Source organism: Cricetulus griseus (genome assembly GCF_003668045.3).
Source record: "Cricetulus griseus strain 17A/GY chromosome 1 unlocalized genomic scaffold, alternate assembly CriGri-PICRH-1.0 chr1_1, whole genome shotgun sequence".
In the NCBI taxonomy this organism is placed as follows: domain Eukaryota; kingdom Metazoa; phylum Chordata; class Mammalia; order Rodentia; family Cricetidae; genus Cricetulus; species Cricetulus griseus.
The window spans coordinates 98,974,898-98,991,865 of NW_023276807.1; the positions used below are offsets into that span (position 1 = coordinate 98,974,898).

Sequence of the window (16,968 nt, forward strand, 5' to 3'; positions counted from 1 at the left end):
TTAAGCAAGCAGTTATATACTACATCAAGAACTGGTCCCTGAGGCCTATCCCATCCCTGCCCTCCTAGCCATCTGGTTTCCACAAGTGACCTCAATGTCTGAAACTTACCGTGTGCATATTAAATGGATCATGTTATGTTGTGCCTAGCACACACGGTCAACAGTTGCATCCCAAAGGCTGTTGGCCCTCATCAGCTTTGTCCCCAACCCCCATCCCAGGACAACTCTCACAGCTGGGCCTCCACATAAGTGACTTCAGCCTGGTGGTAGTAACCAGGGTGAATGAAGCAAGTCTCACCCACTGTCTCCCTCTGACTCATTATGCTCCAAATCAGTTCTGGGAATTTGCTTCCATGTGCCTGGTCTAGTCCAATGTGTCATGCTGGGGAGGCCACAGGGTGCATGAGGGGCCATGGGATGTCACTTCCCTAGCTGGATAGTCTCTGCCAGAGAAAACAGAGCCATTTCAAAAATGGAAAACAAAAACCCAAGGTCTAGAGAGCCTTTTCTTCTACCTCGGTGAGTTACTGACAGGAATGTGAGCAGAAGTGCCTGTGAGAAGCTGGGCCCAGGAGGGCTGAGGGGCTGAGGCCTCCACACTGATAGTCCAGGAAGGTGAACAGGCTGCTGTTCCTGGCCTAAGGAGCCCATCATCAGGGAGTCCTTTTGACTTGGGCCTATAGCTCCTGAGCAGGGGGATAACCAGAAGTCAGAGCCTGTGAGGGAGCCCTCTACTTTGCTAAAGAGCACAACATCTAAGTCAAATGTTGAGTATAGCCAAGGCCAGCTGAAGAAGCAGGAGGCCAGTGGTTTCTTTTTCTTTTTTGGGGGGGGGGGGTTGAGACAGGGTTTCTCTGTGTAGCTTTGGAGCCTATCCTGGCACTCTCTCTGGAGACCAGGCTGGCCTTGAACTCACAGAGATCCACCTGCCTCTGCCTCCTGAGTGCTGGGATTAAAGGTGTGTACCACCAACGCCCGGCTGGCCAGTGGTTTCAATGACTAGGAACACTCACTCAGAGGATCCAAGAGCACTCTTTGTCCATGCCAAGTGTTCTGGGGGCCCTGATAGACAGTTTGGTAACTCCTCTCCCCTCCTGACTCCAGCCTTCCATGTGAACCTAGCATGGTCTTCCCAAGGGACCACACAACAGAACTGCCTGAGAGAAGGATGGTGTCCCTCCCTCAGTGTTGCAGAGCTGGGAGATCAGAGCTGTTTGAGGGTGGAGGCCCCAGCCTCTGGTCCTTCAGTAGATCTGTGTAGTTTGCACCTCTGAGGCCTTGGAACAAGTATCCTGCCAAGAGAGCCACCTGCCAGAGGGAAGCCCTAGGAGAGGAACCAGGAGAGAGAGGCTAGGGTTAGGTCAAGGGCAAAGAAGGCTGATGCTCTGAGGTTTCATATAATATAAGTAAAGTTGTCACATGGAAAAGGCACAAAGATCTCTTTCCCCTTCACAGTATCAGATCTCCCCATGGAAGGATGGGTCCCCTCCCCCTTCTTATGAGAGACCTTGGGGTCAAGCTCTTGGGGTGGGGGGAAGAGATACACAAACATGGCAAGAACTCAAAGTTTTAGGGGACTGGAGAGATGGCTCAGCAGTTGAGCTGTTCTTCCAGAGGACCCAGGTTCAATTCCCAGCACCCACATGGCAGCTCACAGTTGCTCATAGCTCTGGTTCCAGGGGATCTGATACATCACACCAATGCACATAAGACAAAGTTAAATAAATTATTTTTTTAAAAAAGAAAAAGTAGCTGGGCGGTGGTGGTGCATGCCTTTAATCCCAGCACTTGGGAGGCAGAGGCAGGCGGATCTCTGTGGGTTTGAGACCAGCCTGGTCTACAAGAGCTAGTTCCAGGACAGCCAGCCTCCAAAGCCTCCAATGTTTCAGGTACCATTTAGGCATCCAGAAAATGCTGAAAGGACTTGGGATCACAAGGGTCAGACCTACTCCTGCTTACTGGTAACTCTGCCATCCTCTCGAAAAACCAAAAAAAAAAAAAAAAAAAAAAAGAAAGAAAGAAAGAAAGAAAAAGAAACAAAAAGGTTTTAATTAAATTGGATCTGATAGGCCTAGTCAGGTAGAGCGTTTAGAAGGTCAAAGCAGGAAGATAGCAGTTTTGAGGCCAGTCTGGATTCTGTAGTGAGACCCCACCTCAAAAATAAGTAAGGGCAGCCAGGCGTTGGTGGCGCACACCTTTAATCCCAGCACTCGGGAGACAGAGGCAGGAGGATCTCTGTGAGTTTGAGGCCAGCCTGGTCTCCAGAGCGAGTGCCAGGATAGGCTCCAAAGCTACACAGAGAAACCCTGTCTCGAAAAACAAAAAAACAAAACAAAACAAAACAAAAAAAAAAGTAAGGGCTGAAAAGATGGCTCATTGGTTAAGAGCACTTACTACTTTGGCAGAGGACACAAGTTCAATTCCCAGAACATCTAACTCTAGTTCTGGGAGATCTGATGCCCTCTTCTGGCCTCCATGGACATTGCAAGTCTGTGTACAAGGTACACAGACAAACACTAGTACACAGTTAAAAATGAGTAATTTTTTTAAAGCAAGGTCAAACTAGAACTCACTTCTTTTATTTTTTAGCTTTTATTTTTATTTTATGTGCACGATGTTTTGCCTGCATGTATGTGTGTGGATGCCAGATGCCCTGCAACTGGAGTTATAGACAGTTGTGAGCTGCCATGTGGGTGCTGGGAATTGAATCTGGGTCCTCTGGAAGAGCAGTCAGTGCTCCCAACTGCTGAGCCATCTCTCCAGCCCCAAAAATGAATATCTAAACATAACAAAGAAATGAGCTGGTCTGTGGTGATGCACACCTCTAGTCCCAGCACTTAGGAGGCAGAGGCAGGCAGATATCTAAGTTCAACGTCAGCCTGATCTACAGAGTGAGTTTCTGCACAGCCAGAGCTACACAGAGAAACCATGTCTCAAACAACCAAAATAATAAATAAATAAATAAATAAAATAACTGAGTTTAGTCAGTTAATGCTGATGATGGGTCAGAAGCAGGAGGAAGGGAACTAGAAAGGAACTGGAGATGGAAGGCATTTCCTGTTTCCTCAGATCTTAAGGAAGGTCTTTGTTTTTCTATGCTTCAGTGGGAAGGAGTGGCTTGACTCTGAGAGGAAGGGTCTGTCCCTTTGGACCAACCTAACATACAGGCAAAGTTCTGGTTAGCATATGTCATTGTTTCAGGTACCATTCAAGCATCCAGAAAATGCTGGAAGGACTTGGGATCACAAGGGTCAGACCTACTCCTGCTTACTGGTAACTCTGCCATCTCTTCTATATTCAGATCTGGTGTCCACAAGCTTCCTCGCTCATTCCCTAGGTCTGAGGAATGCTATGGCCTTCCAAGAAGTCCCCGAGTAATTCACAACATCTCTCTGAAGATGCTTCTCTCACCAATGCAGTGGGAGCCTTATACTGTGGCTCCCTCCAAGGGCACTGGGTGAGTCTAAAGGTCTTAGCTGAAATCCAGATAACACACTCTGGGTCCAGAAGTATACCTTACCTTCCCAGGTGTATAAAAGATGTCCCTGGCCATCTCAGTGGGATCATTTCTATAGGGAACTGATGAAATGTCACATCTCTGTGGCTGTACACATGCCTGGGCAAGACAATCATATCATTTAATTGACCACCCAATCCCTGTCTACCAGCCCAGTTGCCTTGAGATTCCAAGGCAATTTGTACACAACTCCATGTGTATCCTTGCCTATGAGTCTCTGGTTCACTCAACAGTATGTATGGAGTGAGCCAGCAAGATGGCTCAGTGAGTAAAAGCACTTGCCACTACACCTGGAGATCAGAGTTCTATCCCTGGGACACACGTGGTGGAAGAACAGAACCAACTTCTGCAAGCTGGCCTGTAATCTTCACACGTGTGCAATGGCACCACCACCCCTTGCAATGAGTAAATGTCAGGAAACAAAAACAATAAAATGTATGGAGTTTTCAACAGGATGCTGGCTTGGGAATGACCCGAACTCCAACCACCAAAGATGTGCAACTCTCCTGTGGAAAGTTGAGGTAGAGAAGACTGAGTCTAGGAACTCAGCAACTGGGACCCTACACAGAAGGGCCCACAGGAGAAACCCCCAAGCTGCTTTGGGGGAGGGGAAAGGAATACTGACTGGCCTGACTCCACCTGTTAACCTCTCATGAAAGCTCAATTCCTGACCTGGTAGGGTCCTGAGGCAAAGCCTGCTGGGTAAGTCTGTTTCTCCATTTCTGAGTGAAGAAGCTATGGCCCAGGGAGAGGTGACTTGTTCCAGATGACAGCATCGGTGACAGAGAAAGTCCCAGGTAAGCAGCAGAACCCAGCTTCCAAAGACCACACACAGAGAGAGAGAGAGAGAGAGAGAGAGAGAGAGAGAGAGAGCCAACAGGTCCCTGACAGCACCACCTCCTGGAAGCCCAGAAACTCTTGAACACCATTCTGATGATGCTTGGTCCTGAACTTGATCAGGGATCAAAACCTATGTGCCAGAAGGCCCCATCAGCCTTGAGCCCTATTGGGGAGCTGTATATGGAGCAGGAGGCTGCAAGAACCTGGGAACTAGGCAACAGACAGACCTCCCCAACCTGAGCCCGAAGTCTATGAACTCTGTGGCAACAGCTCCAATATGGAAGGTCTGAAGAGAGTAAAGCCTTTTAAAAAAATTTCTCCCAAGTCTACTGGTTAACTCCACCATGCACATTTAGGGAAGACCAGTTTTGAAATGGAGGTCTAAGAAACCTGGCTTTTGCTACCAGGCCCCTGGGACCTCAGAGAGTGTCCCTCCTGGACACTGGGTCTTCCCAGGGACCAAAGGGAAAAGGACCAGCCTCTTCCCTGCCCTGGGAGAAGTCCCTAGAGACACCTCCTTCTTTGCAGCCCCTGTGCCTGGACTTTACCAGTGGGGTCCGGTGCTCAAGCCCACAAAGTGAGGTGGTTCCTTGCACTGTGGGAACCTGGGTCTTCCAGGCAGTGGCTGGCCATTCCAACAACTGGCAGAACAATCCTCTCAGTTTCCAACAACTTGAAAACCACATGTGATTTTCCATAGTCCAGGCTCCCTGGGCCTGGCTGCTGAGCGAGCAGAGTTCGTGCTGAATTCCTTCCACTCACCGCAGGGCAGACAGTGGGCCCAGCTGTGGGGAGACTCTCTGGAATGGGGGGTCACCACATCCAGGCAGGGCAGGCCTCCAGCAATGATGAGTAATTCTGCAGCCTGCTGGTCTGTGAAGAGGACATGTGACAACTTAGTGTAACAATCAGCCAGTGTTAAGTAAGCCCTTCAAAATGGGATCCGTGGACAAAAAGTATGTTTGCTGCCTTGGCACACCTTCATCAAAATTAATGAAATTAAGGTGTCAATATTTCTCACCCTGGACAGAAAACTTTATTGCATACAAGCTTTGGCCCTGTGTACAACAAAGGTAGCTGGGGATGAAATTTCAAAGGAAACAGAATACTGGGAAAAGAGCCTAAATGTCCTTAGCCTCCTGTAGTTTGAAGGACCACTGTGGCCTCAGACCAACCTGCTAGGAAGTCAAACCCTGCAACATTGTACTCTTTTTGTTTGTTTGGGACAGGCTAGCCTAGAACTTATGATCTTCCAGCCTCAGCCTCCTGAATGCAGAGATTTTAGATGAGCTTATGACTTTCTCTTTGAGTCTCAGTTTCTCTCTTCTCTGAAATGGGACAAAATAACACAATTAAATCTCTATAACATGCTTCAAGGTTTTGTGTAGACACAGCTGCATACTTGGACCTGAAAAACTACTTTTTTTTTTACTTTTATGTATTTTTATTTAATATTATTAAATTTATTTAATTACTTATTTTGTATTTTACTTTTTTCCAGTTTTTTTTAAGAGACAGGGTTTCTCTGTATAGGCCTGGCTGTCCTGGAACTCACTTTGTAGACCAGGCTGGCCTCGAACTCACAGAGATCTGCCTGCCTCTGCCTCCCCAGTGCTGGGATTAAAGGCTTGTGCCACCACAGCTTGGTAATGGAAGCTGCATTTTTTATGTTAATTTGATTTATTTCCCTTTTAAATATCTAGTTTATTGAGAGAGCATTCACTCAACATGCATGAGGCCCCTGGGTTCTAGTCCTACCACTAAGAAAACAAAAACAAAAATCTCAGAGAATAGCAGGGCGGTGGTGGTACACGCCTTCAATCCCAGCACTCGGGAGGCAGAGGCAGGCGGATCTCTATAAATTTGAGGCCAGCCTGGTCTACAGAGCAAGTTCCAGGACAGGCTCCAAAACAATACAGAGAAACCCTGTCTCGAAAAACCAAACCAAACCAAACAAAACAACAACAAAAAAACCCAAAAAATAATAGTCTGCTAAAAGGGCTGGAGAAATGAGTCAGAGGTTAAGAACACTGGCTGCTCTTTCAGAGAACATGGGTTCCATTCCCAGCACTCACATGGTAGTTCATAGCTATCTTAACTCCAGTCCAGGGGCTACAATGCTGTTTTCTGACCTCCATGAACATTAGGCATGCATGTAGTACACAGACATAAATGCAGCCAAAACATCCATATAGAAAAGAAAATAGAATAAAATACATTTTTTAGAGTGAGCTAAGAGATATAAACAGACAATTCAGAAAAGAAACATAGGCAGCCACCAAATGTTTGACCTCACCAAAGGTTATAAAATCCAAACCGCAGGGCGGTGGTGGCACATGCCTTTTTTTTTTTTTTTTTTTTTTTTTTTTTTTTTTTGGTTTTTCGAGACAGGGTTTCTCTGTGTAGCTTTGGAGCCTATCCTGGCACTCGCTCTGGAGACCAGGCTGGCCTCGAACTCGCAGAAATCCACCTGGCTCTGCCTCCCGAGTGCTGGGATTAAAGGCATGCGCCACCAACACCCGGCTCTTGGCACTTGCCTTTAATCCCACTCAGGAGGCAGAAGCAGGCAGATCTCTGTGAGTTCCAGGCCAACCTGGTCTACAAAGTGAGTTCCAGGGCAGGCTCTAAAAAGCTACACAAAAGAAACCCTGTCTCGGGCTGGAGAGATGGCTCAGAGGTTAAGAGCACTGACTGCTCTTCTAGAGGTCCTGAGTTCAATTCCCAGCAACCACAGGTGGCTCACAACCATCTGTAATGGGATCTGGTGCCCTCTTTTGGTGTGCAGATATACATGGAAGCAGAATGTTGTATACATAATTAATAAATAAAATCTTAAAAAAAAGAAAAGAAACCCTGTCTCAAAAAACAAACAAAAATATCCAAACTAAGGAGGCAAGAGAAATGGTTCTGTGCTTCAGAGCACTGACAGCTATTCCAGATGACCTGGGTTCTATATTCAGCACCCACATGGAAGCTCACAGTCATCTATAACTCAAGCCTCAGGGATCCAATACCCTCTTCTGGCTTCCAAGAAGGGCTCCTAAAGTTGTCTTCTGATCTGATCTCCACAGGTATGACATCACACACACACACACACACACACACACACACACACACACACACACACACACGCGCGCGCACGCGCACGCGCACACACACAATCTTTCCATGAAAGAAGTACTGGGTGGGGGAGCTGTCTAAACACTGATAACAGGATCACCTCAGGAGGCAGTCTTATTTAAGATCATTTGTCTGCAGAGAATAGAAGAATCCTGCAAGCAGCTTAACTCCAACAAGCACCCTGCTGTGATAACAAACAATGTTGTAGTAGCTAAAATATGAGGAAAATGCAATTCTTACTCTTGTAAACTAAATCTAGGCAAGGAGTTCTGAGTACAGCAATCTAATAACTATTAACAACTGTCAGATGCCCCAGCTCCTCCTACCTGCTCCTTTAGCCTGGACATATAATCTCTCTCACAGTACAAATCAATGCTTATAATCCAGCCATTTTCATGACATCCAAGCCTGTAGACATTTTCTTTAAGAACACTTTGTATAAAACCAAACTAGACTCCCTTAATATAGGTGACAATGGTGTACTGGGACGATATATGAGGCCACTGGCAGTGGGTCCAAGATCTAACTCTAATGCACAAACTGACTTAGTAGAGCCCATTCTATATGGAGAGATACTGTGCTCAGCCTTGACACAGGAAGGTGGAGTATAGAGAGGTGCCTTGGTCCTGCCTCAGTGAGATGATGGGACAGACTTAGCAGACTTCCTAGGGGAGGCCTTACTCTCTCTGAGGAGCGGATGGGGGGAGGAAGAGAGGAAGGAGTGGGAGGAGAGGAGGGAGGAGGAACTGGGATTGGAATGTAAAAAAAAAAAAAAAAAAGAACACTTGCAGCCAGATGTGGTAGATGGCATCTATAGTCTCCTGGTAGATAGAGGCAAAAGAAGCAAGAGTTTGAGGATAGTCTGTACTACAGAGCAAAACCGTCTAGAACCCCCTGGCCCACCCCCCCCCAAACCAGCCAACCAACCAGCAAACAACAAAAGCTTGTAACACTCTCTAGAAGCTACCAGAAAGTTCCACATTCATCCCATTGATTTCACTGTCCTTTAATCACACCTGCATCACAGGCCATGGGCAGCTAGCTACAAAGGGAGGTGGGAAGTACAGCTTTCTCCTGACACCCCAAGCTGTCACTAAAGTTGTTGACATCAACAGCCTCTGCTACACGTGGTATTCTTCTTGCTCTTGTGTCTAGTAAGATCCCTGAAATCTAAGGATTATGTGTGTGTGTGTGTGTGTGTGTGTGTGTGTGTGTGTGTGTGTGTGTCTGGATGAGGAGGGTGTGAGCTATAATCTCAGGAAGCAGGAGAAGTTAGAGGCATCAACAGTTGTGATGTGTATGAGTGTGCGAGCATGTCTCTCTGTGTGTTAGGAGATGAAGTACTCATATTCCTGCTGTTTGCAGACTCAGCCAGAAGCCCAGCCAAGGAAAACATGAAGTGGGCAGCCAGCTTGAGCCTGGGAGACACCCTGCAGGTACCCAGCCCAGCTCCCCAGCTCCTGCCAGCCTCAAGAGAGAGAATACTTGCCAGGACACTGAGGTGCCAGGGGTCTAATGCCAGGACCTATAGCTACCTAGTTGCCATCTCTAATGCTACCCCCACCCTCATCCCCCACCAAGAAGGAGTTGTTCACACACAAATGTCCATTTCCTCAGCCCCAAGCATCTTCCCTAGGCAGAGTTTGGGTTGCCCCAAGTTCCCAAGCGTCTCCACTTTCTTCCTTTTGAGGTAAAGGGTCCCAAAAGTATCATTTGGTCTGTCCTTTATTTATTTTTTCCTCTTTTTCTTTCAGTTCTGAGGGTCAAACCCAGGACCTGGCACACACTAGGCAAACACTTTGCCCAACTTTTCATAAGTCCCTATTGTTTTGTCTGTCTCCTCCCTGTGGGAGCACTCCTGCTGCAGAGATGAATACCCACCTTCACCTCAGACAGCTCTTGTTCTCCCTATCTAGCCTGGACTTCATTCTGACTTCCCATCAGGTCCAATTGCCCTCTCCCTTGGCATCATCTGGGTTATTATTCCAGCATCCACTGTCTCCCTGGTCCCATTATCTCCCATTGATCTGGGAGTTTGGTGTCTGCGCATCATGGCTGACTCACTTGCTGTCCCATGTCTCCATCCATCCCCATGTACCACCCTCAGGCCATTGCAAAGACTTGAGGGCCTCCACACAGTGGAGGAAGGCCTACTCTAATGGCCTGTGAAACAACCCTGTCCTGTATCTTGTCCCTTCCCTTTAGCTCTGGAGTGTGTCTGAAACCTCAAGGACCTTGAAACCTTGCCTGCTCTGATGAATCACCTACTCACAGTCCTCTAGACAATCCCCTTTCTGCAGGATGAGAAAATAAGATTTGATTACCCACTGTGGTGGCTTGAATGCAATTGAATCCCCATAATCCCCAAAGGAGTGGCACTATTAGGAGGTGTGGCTTTGTTGGAGTGAGTATGGTCTTGTTGGAGAAGTATGTCACTGTGGGGGTGGGCTTTGAGGTTGTTTTGCTCAAGACATCACCCAGTGTCTGAGATTATTTCCTATTGCCTTCTGATCAAGATGGAGCCAGCACCATGTCTGCCTGCACGCTGCCATAATCCCTGCAATGATGATAACGGACTGAACCTCTGAAACTGTAAGCCTCCCCAATTAAATGCTTTCTTTTATAAGAGTTGCTGTGGTCATGGTGTCTCTTCACAGCAATAGAAACCCCAAGACACCCTCCATGTGGGAGAACTGTCCCTGAGGTTTCTCTTCAGCAGAGGAGACAATGGCTATATAGCCTGACACTGGAGGCCAACACAGATGCCCTGGAAGGAAGGCTGAGTGGAGCCTACAGAGAAGGGCTGGTGTGTCTGGAGACTCAGGTCAGAGAACCTTGGGGGAGGGGGCAAAGGAGGGGAGCTGAGCTGGATCCTCACCAAGTTGGGATAAAAGTCACCGGAATGGCCTGCACAGAGCAGAGGGATGGGGACAGTGCAGACCCACTGTACAACCACAAGAAATGGCTAAAGCTTGGAAGCAGTAGGTGGGAATCCCAGAAAGAGAGGGGAAGGGAGAGGTGCCTCACCCCCAATGTAGACGGCTCCTAGACAGCTGACACACTGCAAAATGCTGTCGAGACAGGGGGAGCAGACTCCTGTTGGTGGGAGGAGGCAATGAGTCAACCCCAGCCAGAGTGAAGGAGGAATTCATGTATGGCAGGTGAGCGCATTGCCTGACCCCCTCTTCAGATGCCCCTTTCCTAAAATGGGTTCATTTCAGCCTAGGGGTACTGAAATGCCACTGGTGTCCTCACCCCGTATGGTTCTGGATACCAGTTCCACTGGGACCTTGGGTGATCCTCCCTACCCCCCTGTAGGGCCTGGATCCCTGCCAGCCGTGTTCAGAGAATGACTATGGTCATGGGCTCAGGGCTTCCCTGATGGGGAGCAGGGATGGGGACAGGGAGCCTCTAGTGTTTGATTCCCTCTCCCCTATCAAAATGTGAGTGACATACAGTGTATCTCTGTCTCGGGTGGGAGTCTCGGGCTCAGCATCTCCACCTTACAGAAGCCCTCTACACCCTTCTGGGTCTGTGCTGGCTATGGCTCTGCAGGAGACAGTTCTTTCAAAAGACTTCAGTTGCGTAAGTACTGTGCTCTCATTCTGGAAAAATTAGAAAACATGTCAGGCCAAATAACAAAACTATCGATAAGTGTTATCAAAGTACAGGCTACCCCTCCCCTGCCAGAGAGAACAACTACATTCCTCCAGTGTTTAGTCCTAGAGACACTCGAGGGGGGCACAAGCAGTGGGGTTCACGTCCCATCACAGCTTGCCCTCTCTGTCTACAAGCCCTCCCTGGCAAGATTCGGGCATTGATTTCACTCCCACTGACAGGACATTAAAGAGTTGACATGTGCGGCATGCTTAGAGCAGTCTGGCAGGGAGCACTAGCCAGGCTGACCTCATCATGTAGATGTGCACACCCTTAGAAACATATTATTGTGGAAACTTCAGTCATCTGCACAGGCTGCCTGCCCTGGTGCCTGCTCCTGCAATGGAACTCATGGCCCACCTGCTCCGTTATGCTTCACTCTCTCCTCCTGAAGGCATCATGTGATCCCACCAGGGAGGAAACGCACTCTCTCCCCTTCTCTTTCCATCTATTAGCACTCTTGAAAACACAATCACAGTTCATTAATATCCACTATTCAGTCAGAGCACAAAAGTCCCAAAGTGCTCCGTTCATTTCTCATTTAGAGTTTATTTGAATCACGATTACCTCCTTGGGCTCCCCTCATCTTTCTTTTTTTTCTTGAACATTTAACTACATCTAGGTTGCTTCTCCAGAAGTTTCCCAGGGTCTGGATCTTGCTAACTTCTTTCCACGCCAAACCTCTGAAACAAATGCTATTTGTTGTGTATGTGAATTCAGCCCAAAATTTCAGAATGCCTAAAACTCAATTTGACTTTTTCCTGCGAGGCTTCATACTGATTTTAGCACCCCACGCTGTTGCAGTCTTGCAAGGATGCCTTTGTCCCTTTTCCCTAGCCTCCAAGGTACCAGAAGACAAAGTCAAGCTAAAGAATTTGGTCCTTAGGTCACTGTGTCCAGAGGCATGGGCTCAGCCACCCAGATCTCACCTCAGTGCCACCGCGAAGTCACTGTGTCCAGAGGCATGGGCTCAACCATCCAGATCTCACCTCAGTGCCACCATGAGTAAGCAAGGGACGTCCGGCTGGAAAGTGTAATTCCTGTCTGTCCGTCTACAGTTTGCATTCCAGCTTCTGCAGGACTCTCAGGATTTTGTTTCCCGAATGAGAAAACTAGAGCTTAAACTGTCACTTACTTAAACAACAAGCAAAGTGGCACCTTCAAGTGGATGGAAGATGGAGGCCACTCTTCCAGAGGCAGCTTCTGGTCAGCTTCTGACCCCTTGCCCTCCAGCAGAACTTGGTGAAGCCTCAGGGAGGGGTTACAGTATAGTTTTCAGGCAGCCCCCCGACCCGGGCAGCTTTTTCCCATCCTCCTCCTTATGCTTGCTTCTGGGTATCTCCTTTGCATGTCCCTTCTCATCTCAGCGGGAAGCTGCATTCGGTTCTTTCACATCCTCTGTGCCTGTGCCCTCATTTGCAGGTGTCCTTGCCCCTGACAGTGCCCTCATTCATAGCTGTGCAGCTCACTGCTCCAAGGTGGTGACTCATGTAGCAAGGTGATACTCGCCCTCTTCCCTTGATGCCCCTATAGGTCTCCGTAACATCGCTTACACTCCACACTCAGCTTTCTGCTCTCAGGTGATTGGCAGTCCCAGCCTTACTGTCGCTGGAGCAGATCCTTGTCTGTCTCTCACATCCAGAGGGGATCCATTCAGATCATAGTGTAGCCAGAAGCCTGCTTTCCTTGCCTGGGGAAGGGTAGTCATCTGTTGGAGGGGTCTCCCTGCCCCTACCCCTTCATGTTAAAGCTAACAAGGTGAGCCTCTGCTTGAAACCTTCCCTGCAGAGTGAAAGCCAAAGACCCTTGAGTGACCAACAGGGCCACCTGACCTGTTGCTCTGCTCCAGCTGCATGGGTACTTCCTTTCTTGAACATGCAGAGCACAGCCTCACCTTGCTAGTTCCCTGCCAAGAACAGGCCTGCTTGCCTGTGTGAACACTGCTCAACCTTCATCTTCTGACCCTGGGCATGCATTCTCCCTGGTTTTCAAGTTTACAATGGTGTGAAAGCAACTATGTTCAGTAGAAATTACACTTTGGATTTGTATCTTTTCCCAGACAAGTCATGTGCAGTACTTGATGAAAGCAATGATTATTGTTCTTTGCTGCAGCTGTGGGCAATGAAACACGAACCACAAAACTCAACAAAAGCCACGTGGAGTTTAATGGGGAAAAGGAGCAAAGGGAGGGGTAGGTGTTGGCCAACCGGCAACAAAGATGGAAGGGGGACGAAGGGACAAACAGGTGGGAGGCATTCACTTGAAAGGGAAAGCTTGCACATGCGTACAGAGTCCTTACACAGCCACGTAACACATGACATAGCCACACAACACAGGGCCCTCTGAGTTGTCTAAGTATCTGCCTGAATGACAGTGTGCGTATCCTGCCCATTGTCAAGGGGTGGGGTCAGCATAATGCCTGAATCCTTATAATGATGACCACTCGATCAGGAAGTGAAATAGCCACTGACCTCCAGTGTGCTGTACCACTCAGCTTTGGTGCTCTGTAGGACTGGGGTATCAAATCATTCTCCACCTGTAGGATTTCCAAGTTGCCACGGCTTATGGTGCATAGGCCCACCACAGGTCAAGGAACCTCAACAATCAATTCAACATATTCAAAAAGAAAAAATACAAGTCATTAGCATGGTATGTAGCTGCCTCCAAGCCTCCCACTCATGTAACAGTTGTTACTTCCCACCCTATCCTCCTACCACTCAGCTTCAACAAGGACTCCAGGGGCTTTCCACAAGCCTTCCTGGCTACTGCATCCCCTTTTCCCTTGCCAGTAGCTTGATGCTACTCAGGGATTGCTTGTTGACTCCCTGTCCAGCCTCTCAGGACTTTCTGATTATCTACACCGTAAGTCAGAAACCAGGAAAAAACGGCAAGATTTTCTAACTCCATGTCAGTAAAGCAGGGCCTCCCTCCCCAGTATTTGTATCTGTGTTTTATTTCAATAGTAATCACAGTAAATGAGAAAATGACAAAAAAAAATGTAATCGTGTTAGCTCCTGCAGTAGGGTGAATGGAATCATCTTTGGATTTTCTTTGAGACAGTCTCACTGTGCAGCCTTGGCTACACTGGAACTCTCTATATAGACCCGGTAGTTCTCAAACTCACAGAGATACACCTGCCTCTGCCTCCTGAGTGTCAGGATTAAAGACATCTGCCACCACACCCGGCCACCTTTGGATTTTTAACTTGCAGTGGAACTGGGTCTGCAAGCACCCCTTGTCTTAATCTCCTTCTGGGCCCCCAAGTCACTCCCTCAATGCCAGTTATGCCTCAGTTGGTTAGACAAATAACCCCAGTGAGCCTTCATTTGAAGGATAATCCCTTGGCTACAGTCTTCTGTCCAAGTCCCGAGGCAGAAAGGGGTCCTGGGGCGCCAGTGTTTCTTGATTTCTCCCTACCCTGTATATTCCAATGGGGTCCCTTCCTGGACCTCCAATTCCCACCGGTTCTTGTGGGTGGTGCCTGACCAGAAGTGGAGACACAAACCTTCTTAAAAAGGCAGCAAATGTTTCTCAAAAATAAAGTCTCTATATTTGTTACCTAATCAGCAAGATCCTGGCAAGCCCCAGCTCCAGCCCCAGTACTAGTGCACTGAATGCCAAAATTCCAAATCTAAGCCAGACATGGTGGCACACACCCATAATCCCAGCAATGAGGAAGCTGAGGCAGGGGTATTGGAAATCTGAGTCAGTCTGGGCTAAATAGTGAGACCTGTCTCAAAAAATAAAATTACACAAATCTTGAGGTTCTGACAGGTCTACAAAGGTGATAAAGCTAGACCCAGGTAGCAGATTTAAGAGTAACCCCCCCCCCCACCCACACACACACTCAAATCCATGTCCTTCCAGACCATCTTTGGAATAAGAGTTCTTTGTTGATATAATTAGGATAAGAACATTGAGATGATGTCTTCCTAAATTAGTGATGTCTCTTAACCAGTGCCACTTTATGGAAAGAAGAGGACACACAATCAGAAGAGCCCAGAAGGTGACAGCAGAGACCAGTACAGCCACCACTGCAGGGACCTCAGTTGCAGACTTCGGGAATGTGACCCTGCTGACACCTGGGTTTTGTTTTTGTTTTATTTTGTTTTTTACTTCTGGACTTGAGAATTAGGAGAGAGAATGTTTCTATTGGTTCAAGCTGCCCAACTTGTGACAATTTGTTATAGCAGTCATGGGACAGCCACATCAGAGATTAATGACTACAGTGTGCCAAAGCACTTGAAGGTCCAGGCCAGTGTTCACAAAGAACAAAAAATCCCCAGGGGCCCCGGTCCAGCAGCATTAGGAGTTTAACCACAAGATTTCCATGGGCTGCTGGCAAAGGGATCAAGACAGGAGTGGCAAGTGCTAGAACAGAGCTGACTGCCGGCCCCTCAGGTCTCAAACAAACAAGCAACACAACACACAGGTGTAAAAGATTCCAAAGTGAACCTGAAGACAGGTGCTGGTGTGGCAATGAAGGGCAGAGATGTGGTGAGAGCTGTGCAGCACGGTAAAAGTTGTGAGGACTGAGAGGTTGTGAGCACCCGCGCACGCACGCACGCACACACACACACACACACACACACACACACACACACACACTGCCAAGGTCTTCTGGAGCTAGAGGTTGGAGCAGGATATTCATCTTGGAAAAACACAAGTTCATACATCTGGGCAAAAGTAGTCCAAACATGAGTTTGTGACAGTAAGGACTAGCTAGAGAGGGTGGGGGAGGGACAACAAGCCTGGGGCAGCTGAAGAGCCCTACTGTGCAGGCTCTCTGACTCTGTAGGGGTCTCAGAGAGAGGAATAAATGGGAGGCTTGAGACTTAGATGGGAACCCCTGTACTAACTTTACTGGAACAGACCATCAAAACCAGTCAGATATCACTGTTTCCAAAGAGGCACAAGAGCAGCCTGGGGGTTCAGAAAAAGGAAGGCCCAAAACTCTCCACACCCATGTCAGGTCTCTGCCCTTCTCTGCCACTGCTCTCAGTTACAGAACCTCTATGGGCCGTGTTCCCGAGGTATATATGTAGGCAGAGGGAGATTACACAGCATGGTTCTTTCCACTTAGGGTTAACGCTCTCTAGACTCATCTAAGCTATTGTACCACACATCCCTTTTATCTTAAGGCCACCCAGTATTGGATATAGACAGAGGAGGTGACATGCCTCACTAGTGTTCATCCCTAAGGTAGGCCTTCCCCTTCTCATACTCACTCTTCACCACCTTCCTACAGTGGAACTGTGTGTGATGATTACGTCAATTCAGGAATGAAACCTAATGACATTTCCATATATGAATCTTTTTAAAATTTTATTTGTGTGTGTGTGTGTGTGTGTGTGTGTGTGTGTGTGTGTGTGTGTGTGTGCGCGCGCGCTCTCGCGCATGCTTTGTCTGTTATGATAAATTCAGAGGGGAACCTTGGCAGATTCCATGGAAGGTGAGGATGACCGAGGGTGGAGGGACAACATCTCAGGTAGACAGCTTAAGTGAGAAGTTTTATTAGAAAGGGGAAGGAAAGAGAAAAGAGGTAAAGAGACACAGAGAAGACAGAAGAGGGAGACAGGAAAAGCCCTGTGTGCTCCAGAGGAACATCGGGAAAGAGAGAGCAGAAAGAAAGGAGTAAGTGGATGGGGTCTTTCTTTTAAAGGAGTCCTTTGTACCTGCGGCAGGCTACTTAGCCATGGAACCCTGGGCTAACCAGGGTACTGCCTGAGTGCATTCTGCCAGGCGACAGGGGCAGGCCAGCATAATGCCTGAGTCCTTACACTGTCTCCACATATGCCTGCAGGCCAGAAGAGGGCACCAGATCTCATTACAGA

The 16,968-nt window shown here is 48.0% G+C and overlaps 1 long non-coding RNA gene across 1 annotated transcript; it reads left to right on the forward strand.

The window, feature by feature from the left end:
• The first annotated feature begins 2,875 nt into the window (after nucleotides 1-2,875).
• LOC113832393 lies at nucleotides 2,876-10,051 on the forward strand. The gene is made up of 4 exons (XR_003479679.2): nucleotides 2,876-4,314; nucleotides 8,843-8,913; nucleotides 9,683-9,881; nucleotides 9,994-10,051. It is a non-coding gene; the product is annotated as an uncharacterized LOC113832393 (long non-coding RNA).
• The last annotated feature ends 6,917 nt before the right edge of the window (nucleotides 10,052-16,968 follow it).